Consider the following 7,172-nt stretch of genomic DNA (forward strand, 5'->3'; position numbering starts at 1 on the left):
AGGCAAGCTCAATCCCCAATCAAGCAAATATTGCATTCATATTTATGATTGACGTTATCTGAAATTTAACGTGACAACTAACATAATACAACGAGATTTACCTCATACATGTAGAAACTAATAATTTATATTCTTGATTATTAGGCTTTCAACGTCCTCGCATTCTAATCCAATAACTCTCATAATACAACAATCTTTCTCCTTTTCAATAGATATAAAAAGATCACACTTTTAACCAAGATAGACCTTTATATATAGAACCCAAACTTAACAATTTAGTCGACAAAATATTATCCCAAAAGACACAATCATCAAACCCTCGTCGAATGATATGACAAGTTGGTGCCCAAGTTGTATAAGAGGGTGGTCCACAAAGTTACCCTTGTGTTAGCGCCGACCCCATACGCTCCATACCTAGATCGCATCCGGTAGATAGGGTCAAACCAACCACAAAACTCTCACAATTCTCCACCAACCCCATCACATACAAACAACCAATAGTAATATGACAAGTTGGTCTCCACGTTGTATAAGAGTGTGGTCCACAAGGTTACCCTTGTGTTAGCGCCAACCCCATACGCTCCATACCTCGATCTCATCCGGTAGAGAGGGTCGAACCAACCACAAAACTCCCACAATCCTTCACCAACCCCATCACATAACACACACACATAATAGCATCACACCACAAACATTGACTCTTATAAATAATTACAAACAAGTTCACCAAACCATTCAAGCCAAGAACAGATACAAGTCAAAAAGGATGATGCTCATAATAGATCCTCACATGGATCACAACCTCAAACAAATAAATAACAATAATAGTTAACAAATATAGACTCACCAATATAAGGGATCATCTACCTAGAAAATACATTGCTTAAAGAATGGAAATCATGTGAATTATCTCAATAAATTCGTTCATTGGAGATTGTCTCGACACCTTACACAAAAGAAACTATCATAGGCCCTCACTCGGAACTCCAATCGATACATCGTTTGAAGCATTAGAAAGTATATGAATACCCCTTTACAACCATATAGGAAACACACCCAAATTCATTACCTATCAATACCAGATTCAGTTCTAGTATAGATCGAAATACAACAATGACTGTTCTGACACCTCGTACGAAAACTACTATAACTCCTCACTCAGAACTCCAATTAATGAACTGTTTGAACCAATAGAAAGTAGACAAGTAAACCTTTCCATCCATATAAGAAACACAATGAGATTCATCATCAATCAATACCAGATTCAATGTTAATCTAGACTGAAATACAATAGGGACTGTTCTGACACCTAGTACGAAAACTATTATAACTCCTGACTCGGAAGTCCAATTAATCAACCGTTTGAACCAATAGAAATTACACAAACAGACCTTTCCACCCATATAAGATAAATACTGAGATTCATCATCAATAAATACCAGATTCAATTTTAATCGAGACCGAAATACAGTAGGGACTGTTCTGACACCTAGTACGAAAACTATTATAACTCCTCACTCAGAACTTCAATTAATGAACCGTTTAAACCAATAAAAATTAGACAAACATACCTTTCCAAAATTATAAGATACACACCAAAATTCATCATCAATCAATACCAGATTCAATTTTAATCTAGACTAAAATATTGCCCTCTATAGATTTTCTATGAAATTCAAGATAGAATTAATGTCGAAATCATTCTTTATAGAACTTATGTGATTAACAATACTAAACCTATCATGGAATAAATTGAAAAAGTCTACAAAAGAATTAGGAGATAGGAAATCTACCTCTTTTTGCCTTAGATGACATCAAGACCACAATCATGCCTCTTTTTCTCTCTAGAGAACTCCATCTCTACCTCTTTTCTTCATTATTCATTCTTCCTTCGCTAAGGAGTGGTTTGTTGACGATTAAGAAGATATACCAACTATATCATAAATAATACATAGATTTCTTCAATTTATTCATCAAAATCTTCTCTAAAGAATATTATATCTCTTTCTCTCTCTAAGTTTTGTTCTAGATCTACAAAAAAACTCTACACCCCTTTTTATAGGTCGCGGCTTTGGGATATAAAGAAAAATCTCCGGAGAATAAAGGCTTAGTCAATCAAGTTTGACTTCAGATTCATATTCATTTTTTAGTCCAAAAAAAATTTGATTGTTCTTTAGCCCTTAATCTTTATCTTCATTCTCAACTTACTTACACCCAAAAGTTTCGACCACCAGCACCATAATTTCCGGCCACCAGCACCATAATTACCGGCCACCATCATTTTATTCTCTCCTCCCTCTCTCTCTCCACTTCCTTCTTCCCTTCTCTCTCTTTCTTTTCCTGTCAATCTCTTTCTCTCTCTAAAACCCTTGATCTTCTTCAACTCGGTAATGAAACAAACACCCTCAAGGTAATTTCTCCCTCTAACCAGGAACCCTAACCACTGATTTGCTTAAGGTAACACTCTCTCTCTCTTCCACATCTCATTCTGCCTACACGCCGGTTTGAATCATGTACGTTTCATCTGTTCTTGCAGGATAGGGTAAAAAGACCGATGACAAGTGAGTTTTCGTTGATAATCTAGAGTTTAGGATCTGAAAATTTTATAAGTTTTTCACCATTTCAGATTTGGTGTGAAGAGAAAAGGTATTCCTAAAAAAAGAGTTGTGCCAAGTAGTGATGGAGCACGAAGAAAAACAAAGAAGGATAAGCCAATGAAAGATCCTAATAAACCTAAAAGACCTGCTGTTGCTTTCTTCCTCTTCATGTAAAGATTATTACTATTATTTTTTCCTTTGCTTTTCAAATCCATGATTCTTTTAAGAGATTATTAGGGTTTTCCAAAAGTTTCTCAAACTCTCACCGTCTAGTTTAGGATTTTGTAAAAAGAAAAAACATCTTAACAACAAATCAGTCTTTTGTAAGTTTTCAATACTAAGTTGAAGAAGGTTGATCCTAACAGATCCGAGATCTGCTGAGGTTTTAGAGAGGGAAAGTGTGTGATAAAGAGAGAAGAATGGGGGGAAAAAAAGAAAAATAACGGAGAAAGAAAGAGAGGAGGCGAGATAACAAAATAGTTGTGGTCGGAAATTATGGTGGTGGTGGCCGAAATTTTTGGCTGAAAGTGAGTTGAAGATGAAGACGAAGACTAAGGGCTAAAAGCAATCAAATTTATTTTTGGACTAAAAAATGAATATGTCTATTAAGTCAATCTTGATTGACTTAGTCTTTATTCTCCGGAGATTTTTTTATGCCCCAAAGCCCCGGACATAATCAACTCAAGCAACCCTATTTTTTTCCTTCTAACCAACTTCTATTCTATGATACTCAAGCCCACACTAACTTACTCTTCATATTAGGTCCAAACCCAAATTGACCTAGAGTTTTGTTATTTCCACCTAATTTCATATAAATAAGAAAATAGGGGTGTTACATGATGTGAGTGCATATAACAAAAGGTGAGTGCATTTAACAATTCCCTTAAAATTTTATTTTTCTTTTACCAAGCCCAACCTGGCTAAAGGTCAGAACAGATGGCTTCTAAAAGCACCACTTACTTATACAAGCCTCACATTTTTTGACAAGAAAGAGGAAGAGGATGATAAATCATAAATTAAGGCATCAGTCCTTCAAACCCTAGCAATTTTTGAGGCTAAACTCTCAACTATTAAAAATGTACAGGCAAGCATATCCTTACTCAATTTAGTCTTTTCGCACCATCAAAGCATATGAAAACAGAAAAGAAGATGTGGCCCCTTTTCTCATTATTTATGTAGGACAAACAAGCATTTTACTTCAAATATTTCTCTTAGGATTTGTTTCAAACGCGTGAAAATTGGGTTAGGAAATCAAAGCATATGACAAGCAGTTTACTTCAAACATTTCTCTTAGAGTTCGTTTCAAACGCGGAAAATTGTGTTAGAAAATCAAAGCATATGAAAAGACGACGTTGCCCCTTTTGTCATTATATACGTAGGACAATTGGACAAGCGGTGTACTTCAAACACATCTCTCAGGGTTCGTTCGTTTCAAACGCGTGAAAATTGGGTTAGAAAATCAATTTTCGTAGGAATCGATTTTCCGTTGTTTGTTACAACTAAAACAGTGTGAAAACGGAATCCCCCTAAAGAGAGAAATTTTGGAAAAGACAGTGAAGATTTTCACATCTAAAACATGGGAAAATCGTTTTCCCATAGTTGTCTCTCCTCCCCTCGCCTTCTACTCTCATTCTCAATCCAACTCTAAGTTCTCTTTCTCTCTCACCGTGGCTCTGTTCCTCCCTCTTAATCTCGAAAATCTCTTTCTCCCACCCTCACAACAGACTCGTTATCTCTATCGCTCTCCTTTCCTGCAAACTTCAAAACACAAACCAGAAAATGTATGACAACAAAAGAGATAAGATTATGCCAAAATAGAAGAGGAACCCACTCTCATGGAATCTTCAATGGTTTTGACACTTCCAAAAACCTCCATTTCCAAAAGTGACATTCACTAGCAAATCACTTCACACACTATCTGACAAAATTCTCTATCAATGCATTTATCTCTACTTATGCTTAAGAATCACAAGTTCATATTGACCATTGCCTATTTGACATAAATCCTTCACTAGATCTTGTGTCGTAGAACACTCTTATATTTGGTCATGCAAATCTGGCGAAATGCAACGGGCATTAAAATTGTTCATCAGAATGAGAGAAATGAGTCTAGATATGGATGGACTTACGTTATCTGGAGCTATTACTGCTTCTTGTAATAATGTTGCTTTGATTAAGCAAATTCATACTTTAGCCATAGAAATTGATTTGAATTCTTTTGTTGGTAATTCTTTAGTTACTTATTACAGTAAAAATGGGTTTTTAATGGATGCAAAAAGGGTACTTGATGAGATGGGTTGGATTAAAAATGATGTTTTCTAGAATTCTATGATTGTTGCATATGAACAACACAGAGAAGGATCAAAAGCTTTGGATTTGTTTCAACAAATGAGGCATAAAGGGTTTAATGCCCATATGTTCACATTGACTAGTTTTCTAATTGCATTTTCTTTTAGTTGAACAGGGAAAACAGAACAAACAAATTAAGAATCAAATCCCTACAGAGCTGATTTTGCCAGATTATGCGCGAACTAATTATGCTTTCTATTGGAATGCTTGAAAGTGATATTATTGAAGAGTATCCTCGAATTTTGTATTTCTGCCAGCACAACCTGTGAAGTCCAATGCATATTGGATTTGTGTTTGTGTTAACTGTTTGATAATAGACTGGTTATCTCCTTCAATTATGATGTTGTCTAGATACAACGATCCTGCCCACTTCATAACTTCTAAAATGGCTTTTGCTTCTCCTTCTTCACTGTTTCGTGCTCGAGATCTGTTGGAGCGAATATATAGAGTACGAGAATTGGGATCCCGTATCACCATCCCAATACCTATAGGTTTGGTATAAGTTTGAAATGAGACATCAACATTGATTTTGTAATGGTCATGAGGAGGTGGTTGGCATTGATCTAATGATTTATGAACCTGCTGCGTTTTATCATGATTCTTCATAAGGCGAAATTTTAGATAATTTTGAATTGCATCAATTGTATTCTGAATTACTATGTTAGTATTTTGAAATTGAGTTTTACATCTAGCTTTCTAGATATTCCAAAGAATTATTGGACACAATTGCGTATGAATAATGTTTTTTAATTGCATTTACTTGTTTAAAGATTTATGGGGTGGGTTTCAATTTCATGCTCAGATGCTAAAACTGGGTTTGATGAGAATTCTCATGTTAGAAGTGGTTTTTGATTTGGGAAAGAAAACAGAAGAAGTGCAAGACCAATATTCTAAACATAACCCATAAACTCCAACTTGTGCATCATTTTTCAAAGAACTTTTTATGTTCATACATTGCTACCAAATACTTTTAACATGATTTCACACGTGAAAAAGTTGATTTTCTTTCCCATCAAAAAAATTCATATTCACATCAAAATCTTTCACACAAATCAAACCGAGGCGTTACTAAAAATTGTGTTTCTCATATAATTTCCCCACCCACTTTCCTAAGCTGTCAAGTTCCTACTGTTTTAAAGGCACATTAGAATACCACACTAATGATAGAGATGTTTTAAGAGCACAGACAAAATGAAACTAAAATATAACTTCCCAATGCTGCATGAGATGTAAATTGATACATGTATAATTCAAATTCAAAACCATATGCTTGATATTTAGTTCAAAACTTCAAATAAACATCACTTTAGGATGCCAAAAATCTACTATCTCTTTCATTAAAACTAACTTAAGACAAACCTTATTGGAAGTTTGACAATTTATGCGTAATCGATCATGAACCCGACAATACCTACCACCAATTTTTCTTTATCCCTTAACCACCTACTAATACCAAAAAAGATAGAGTTAATTCCTATATGGCCCCCTACTTTGTGACCAGCTTCCTTTATGGCCCCCTTTTTTTTTCGTAAATTCAAATACGCCCCCTTTTCTTAATACCGTCAGTCAACTTTTAAGGTTAATCTTTTTGTTTCCATATTTACCCTTCTTATAAGAATGATTTCAAAATTCAAAATTGACCCCCTTTTAAATTTGGGTCAATTTCCAAAAACTTATAGCTACTTTAGAAAAAACTAGGGGGCCAAAATAGAATACATATAAAAAAAATTTAAAAACACCTCATCTCTCCCTCTCTCTCCTCCACATCATGTATTCCGCCACCTCATCATCTTCTCCGATGAAGGTCGCCGGCCGGCCAAATTTTCCGGCGACCTTCAAAATTTTTTTTTTATCTTTCTCTAACCAATCTCTCTCTTTCTCTCACTCCCATCTCTCTCTCTCTCTCTCTCTCTCTCTAATTTCTCTCTCTCTCTCTCTATCTATCTCTCTCTCTCATTAACCAGACCTTGAAGGTCTGGTTTCACTTTGAAGGTCGCCGAAAATTTGAGAGAGAAATGAGAGAGAGAGATGGGAGAGAGAGAGAGAGAGAGAGAGAAATGAGAGAGAGAGATGGGAGTGAGAGAGAGAGAGATGAGAGAGAGAGATGGGAGTGAGAGAGAGAGAGAGACAGATGAGAGAGAGATTAGTTAGAGAAAGATAAAAAAAATAAAAATTTGAAGGTCGCCGGAAAATTTGGCCGGCCGGCGACCTTCATCGGAGAAGATG

The sequence above is a fragment of the Eschscholzia californica genome, unplaced genomic scaffold (assembly GCF_041429995.1).
Source record: "Eschscholzia californica isolate CP2 unplaced genomic scaffold, dmEscCali1.0.p SCAF_2, whole genome shotgun sequence".
Lineage (NCBI taxonomy): Eukaryota > Viridiplantae > Streptophyta > Magnoliopsida > Ranunculales > Papaveraceae > Eschscholzia > Eschscholzia californica.